At 46.6% G+C, this 6064-nt stretch overlaps 1 long non-coding RNA gene across 1 annotated transcript; it reads right to left on the bottom strand.

The window, feature by feature from the left end:
* Positions 1–3842: 3842 nt before the first annotated feature.
* On the bottom strand, positions 3843–5706 carry LOC125946070 (uncharacterized). The gene is made up of 2 exons (XR_007467381.1): positions 5553–5706; positions 3843–3973 (listed from the first exon to the last, which is right to left on the bottom strand). It is a non-coding gene; the product is annotated as an uncharacterized LOC125946070 (long non-coding RNA).
* Between the last annotated feature and the right edge of the window lie 358 nt (positions 5707–6064).

Consider the following 6064-nt stretch of genomic DNA (forward strand, 5'->3'; position numbering starts at 1 on the left):
GGTCTGGCTGTATAGATGGATCCTCAGTGCTTCTTTTCTGTTTTTCCACAGCCTCCTCACAGCATATGTAGTGCATGGCACAACTTTCTCCCCAAACAGAGGTATTTATTAAAGTGAGAAGTCCTTGTAGTTGTGCCCATGTAAGACCTGAAGTAACAACATATGCCAGTATGAGCAGCAGAGCCTGTGCCCATGTTGTTTTTTGGTTTGGAAGGTACTCCTCCGAGAGCATTGTGAAGTACATGTCAAAGACATCATCTTCAAAGGCGGCATGCTCACTTTCTTCAGTACCACTCTCTGGTTCACTGTCTGCATCAACCTTGTGCCCTTCATCAACTTTCGAACCATCATCGTTCAACTCAAAGGCAGAACTGAATTCATCGCAACGGATGTTCACTGTATCTTCATACGCAGTGCCTATTTCACTTGCAGCTTGGTTAGTGTCTTCTACGTCGCTGACATGTGCAGTCGTGCTTGCAAAAGCATACATTTCTGAAGCAAGGTTAGAGTGGATGTGCCTAGAATTCTCAGCTTCATTCTCTCTCGATACAACACTACTGACATTCGTGGAAGGGCTTTTCAGGTTTTCCAGGTTCATCTGAAAGAGTAAACAAATAGGAAATTTTATCTTCTAGAGATACCAAGACAAAACAAGTGTCACATTCACAAGAAACATACATAGGGCATTGGAAGGCAACGGTGACATTACCACTCTTATGCAAAGCCAGTTCACTGATTAAGATGTAGCGCAAAAAAAGGACTGTGTTGCTCTCTATATATATTAAATTGAATTATGGGTGTGAGAGTGTATGTCCCACATGCTAACTTCATAATGGTGCAGGAAGGTACAGGTTTACCAACTTTGTCTCGGGTAATGAACTGGACTCTGATAAAATGTGCTCCCTAGGGAGTCGGCTATTATTCTGCCATCAGCCACCTCCGGCTGTGTCCTTTTGCAAATACCTTGTCTTGTGCATAGAAGCAGTGTTGGCACGAGGACTTAAGTCAGCTTAGATACCACTATTAGAGGGAACACGCACGCGTGTGGCTGTTGTTCTGCAATGTCCCATCTGCTGGCGCCCGCTCGGCACAGGCACAGAGTGCTGCTGAGGCAGTACGGTCCGTGCATTGTCTGCAACTGCACCGCCCAGTGCTTGGTAGTAGCAGACGACACACGGTGCACAGAGCGCCAGTGGCTTTCTGCACAAATCGGGTGCCAAGAACCAATAAAAGGCACCTCATAGAGTATTGGTCACATGCTCGCTTGTTCCCTCTAACAATGGTCGATCCTGAACGCTGCATTGTTCCAGGCTAAGATCATTGCTGTTACACATGAATGATTCAAATAATTTATTGGTACGTGCTTCGTTTGTGGGGTCTTCATCATCCAAACAACAATACCACAATTTCACATCATCTTTAGACCCACTACTACTAGTAATACCCAATCAATAATCTTAGGAAACTGCAGAGATGCAAGTGGTGCATTTCTGCAGGACCCAGCTACCAGAGCACCTACAATCTTTGCAGTCAGAAGACGCACAACTATAATATCACATTCATAGGACTGTACACTATTGAACTGAAGACTTCGTTTACCATTTCTCAGTTTTAAAAGTATGTTTTATAATCCTCCGCCTGCACAAACTGTTTTTCATATGTTTGCTGCAATGAGCTTTGTTTTGATTCACGACCAATTCGGTCGTGAACCAATATAAGTGAGTGAACTGAGTTACCCTGTATATTTACTCATATTGCTTTTTATTCCAGAGTACAACTTATAGATCCTGTACCAACCTTGTCAAGTCAACAAAGTATTACCAACAGCACACTAAATCTATCATAAGTTCTGCTAACCGTACATCCTTGCTGTCACACAAATTATCTAATGAGCTGTCCAAACACCTCAAGCACGCAACTAAGGTCAACCTCGTTCTCTTTTTTGATAAGGCAATGTTGAAGAACTGGAAAAAGATTTCGCCTGACAGCTAGTGAACTGCTATCCTGCCAACTTGGGCAGCAATATCAAACAAATGACCTAATGCAGACCAACTTCTTTTGCAATGGGTGCATGGTTCTTAAACAAGACGTTTTAGGTACTAATGAATAAACGTGTCTTCTATCAAGCCAGAGCCAACTTTTCAGTCTGACGCAAATAAGAAACAAATGTTGTGTTATGTGTCAGAGTCTGTGCTACATAATGGAAGAGAGGGTGTGCAAGTGAAGCACTAGCTCTCAGAGATGGTGGCCAATTGGTCACTGCATTACCATGTGGTAAAACTCTCAAACACAGTTCTTCATCATTTTGGATCAAAGTTAAAGACGCTCAAGAATGACATAAGGCCTGGTCAGATGACATTTCGTCAGGGGCACAGATGAAAAAAACAGTGAGACCCTCAGCATTACGGCAGGCGCCAGATGTAATGCTGACAACCTCTGCCATGTCGAGAACTGCTGCCAATGTAACCAAGTATTGTATTTTTGTAGAATATCCCTTGCTGTCTATCTCACTTTGTTCCACAAGCGCCATCACACCCTTCCTGCAGTGCAGCAGCAAACACAGTCGCCAAGGGGAAATGAACTAACATGACTGCCTATATGTGACCAGCTATTGTTGCATGTGAAAAAAAAAATTACCCATGCAGATGCAGTATCCAGGTGACCAAGTGGTGAACTCTGCACGCTGTTTCTCCTGCTGACAGTGAACAACAAGGCTCCTTAATGAACCAGTCTTTCACTGGATTATTGAAACACAAGTGTCACAATATGTGTACATGCTTCACCTCATAAAAATAAACTTCAAGACTTTATGGACGCCTAATACTACATGAGAAAAAGTAAAAGAAAAAGATGCTGCCAGTAGTTTCATAAAACATTTACCATATGCAGCACAATACACTAAGATGTGTATGAATCAATTGATAAAATTCAAATACCGTTATCGAATGCTCAAGGGTGTTCATGTTTCACTGTCGCAAATGGCTCCAAACCTTCAAACAAAAGAAAACAAGTCAGTAAACAAACAAACAAGTCAGTAAAATTGAACAAGTCAGTCAGCAAAATTGCATAATAATTCTATATCAGTAATAACTGATTTTAAAAAAATTGAACAAATTTTGAGGCTTGGACAGTTGGTTATAATTAGAAATTTAGAAACAATACAGTAGCTACACAATTACCACATCTCTTGCACTTCGTTCCGCGAGAAAACTGTGATTGCTAAAGTAATGCGCGGCGGTAACCGTGAACTGATCGAGGCACTTGGTATCAAACCTCCTTGGATGCATCTTGGATGGTTTGTGGTAGCGCAATTTAAAAGACTGGACAAAAGAAGACACACCGGGACACACACGGCACTACCTTACAAAATAAATAGCGCTACCATAAACCCTACAAGATCCGTTACCAACAAGCCCACATTGCAACCCTCGTGATCCTTGGTTGCAAGCCACGTTGGTTGTAACTGCTCTCGAAAGAAACGTGCGCGTGACTATCGAGTGCTAGCACGAAACAATTCCCGCTTTCCCCGCGTCGTGACCGATCGATACGCGAGGCAGCACTCAAGACTACGCGCATAGAGAAAGGAATTCAACAAGAGGGGACACTCCCATAGGGCCCAGTGGCCGAAGTGACTGCAGCGTGCCAAGCGGTCCGCGTCAATAACTTCCGGTTTCGGGCGCGCGTATTTTTAACGCAAACTAGCACGGCGGCTGCGCCCCCCCCCTTTTTTTTTGCTCTTCGTGCAGATTCGGTTTATTATTTAGTAAAAATGATTGCGAACGATCTCGTAAAGTCCCATCGAATCTGTGCCACGTGCAATTTCACAAAGTAGAAGCAAGACCTTTTGTGCAATGAGGAAATATTTATTTTGCTCTATATAAAAGCTCGTTCCGCGCTTTTTGTGCGTTCATCCAACGTTGTGACCCCAGCAGGTAAGGCAGTTCCGGTATGAAGCTCCACCGGACGGCACCAGCTGAAAAAAAAAGTAAATTTCAAGCATGTTACATTTACAAGCACGTAACAGCATGTTACAAGCATGGGTCATTTTGGTGTTTAGACATAGGAATACTGCGTGTAGAGGCGAAACGTGCGAAAGCGGTGAATGGGCGGCATTACAAACAAAAGCAATTCGCTTTTACATACATGGCGTAGAAAATACCCGACTCATCCCAAGCAATACCATAAAATATGAAAACATCTGATTTCCAAGCGTTCCCCATTTCCGGGCATGATTTTCTGCACTTTGGCAGCAGAAATACACGGGCGACTTCGCGTTTCCAACACTTGGCCTCGGGCGACGCGACGGTACGCTACATACATAAAGATGGACGCAACAGGCACTCAAGACGAATGCGTAGGTGCAATGCCTTTTTTTCAGTCCTTTAGAAGACGGAACTTTCGCATTACAAGTTTTTGATATGTTCGTCGGCGGTATCTTTCACGCGTTCTGCTGGCGCCAGCAGCACACCCCATGTTATCACTCTTGGCAATCGCCCATCGCGTTTTCAACAGGCGTGAGTACCGAAAGAAGGTATATGTTGTTGCGGAGCCACAAAAAACGTCACAGACTTGTCCCTGTAAGATTCATTACACGCCAAACTAAGGGCTCTGTTATACTCCGGCGTTCACAACGCGCGCGCGCGCCGGGGTTCGTTTCGTCGCGTCACGTCGGCGATGCCCCGCCAGGCGCAAATCCGCCGTCCAACGCGACGCGGCCCGACGCAGCAGCCTTAGCCAAAGCAGCGCATGCTCAGTAGAGCAGAGCGCCGCGCGGAAAGTGAGCGCCGCGTGGAAAGAAACACGGACGCGGTGCAGTCTGGGTAACGTCGTCGGCGCGAAATGCAGGATGCTGCATTTCGCGCCGGCTGCCGCCGGGCCGCGCCGACGGACGCTAGTTGCGTCGGTCGCGCCACACGTCAGACTATAGAGCGCTCGCGTTTTGCTAGCGTAGCGTCGCCGCGCCCAGCGTGCGCGCGCGTCGACGTTACGTCGGAGTATAAGGGCTCTGTTAGGGCTCTGTTATACTCCGGCGTAACGTCGACGCGCGCGCACGCTGGGTACAGCGACGCTACGCTAGGAAAACGCGAGCACTCTATACTCTGACGCACAGCGCGACCGACGCGACCAGCGTCCGTCGGCGCCGCCTATAACTAACACCACGGCCGAGCTGTTTATCGCTAACTGCGTCACCGCGCGCAGTGCGGCCAGCGTGCCTCAAAAGTACCTCATAAAGTAACGAAAATACATTTCAGTAATGTTTGGTGTCAGAGAAGCGGGCACAAACTTCTAGCAAGACGCACTAGACTACGCACCACAGCCGAGTTAGTTCTCGCTAATTGCGACACGGCGCCCTGCGCGGCCAGTGTGGCTCAAACACCGAAATAAGTTACCATAATCCCCTAGGAAACGTCGGAATCATGCCTCCGCACGATTCATTAACTCAAATTAACTGCGCCAGGATGGCCGAGCTGTTTTTCGCTAACTGCTTCTCAAGTCTCGGTCCCGTGCCGTAACCCTAATTGCCTCGTAGACTGTGAAACAAGATTCCTTACCTTGCCGTAGTCCAATAGTGCAGTGGTGTCTTGTCCCAGTGCAGAAGGAACGCAAGAATACGCCGAGAGCCCAATAAACCAGGTTACATTTAAAAAAAAAAGAAGGGGACAGACGGGTCGCCGCGCGCGAGCGCTCAAACGCGCGCGCAGCCATCCTCGCTGGCTTCGGGGGAGTGTCTGGCGGATGACGCATGTCTCTGGCGCGTCATTGACCTGTGGCTAGGCAAGGCAAGGAAAATAAGTCGCAAAGCTTACGTTCATTTGTACGCAAAACGTTTTTGTTTTCGCGGCAAAGAATTTAAAAATAAATTAATGCCTGTTAACTTAAGTTCACTTTCTTTTTTTTCGATGCTCGCGGCAGCTAACGTTCGGTGTCAAAAGTATAGCGTGACGTATGGTGACGTGTTTCCTGTTGCCAGTTTTTGCCGAGTGTCCCCTCTTGTTGAATTCCTTTCTCTATGCTACGCGTTCCTTGGCTCGACCGTCTTTGACGCGTCATAGTTTGCCCCTCA

Source organism: Dermacentor silvarum, chromosome 5, assembly GCF_013339745.2.
Source record: "Dermacentor silvarum isolate Dsil-2018 chromosome 5, BIME_Dsil_1.4, whole genome shotgun sequence".
Taxonomy (NCBI): domain Eukaryota; kingdom Metazoa; phylum Arthropoda; class Arachnida; order Ixodida; family Ixodidae; genus Dermacentor; species Dermacentor silvarum.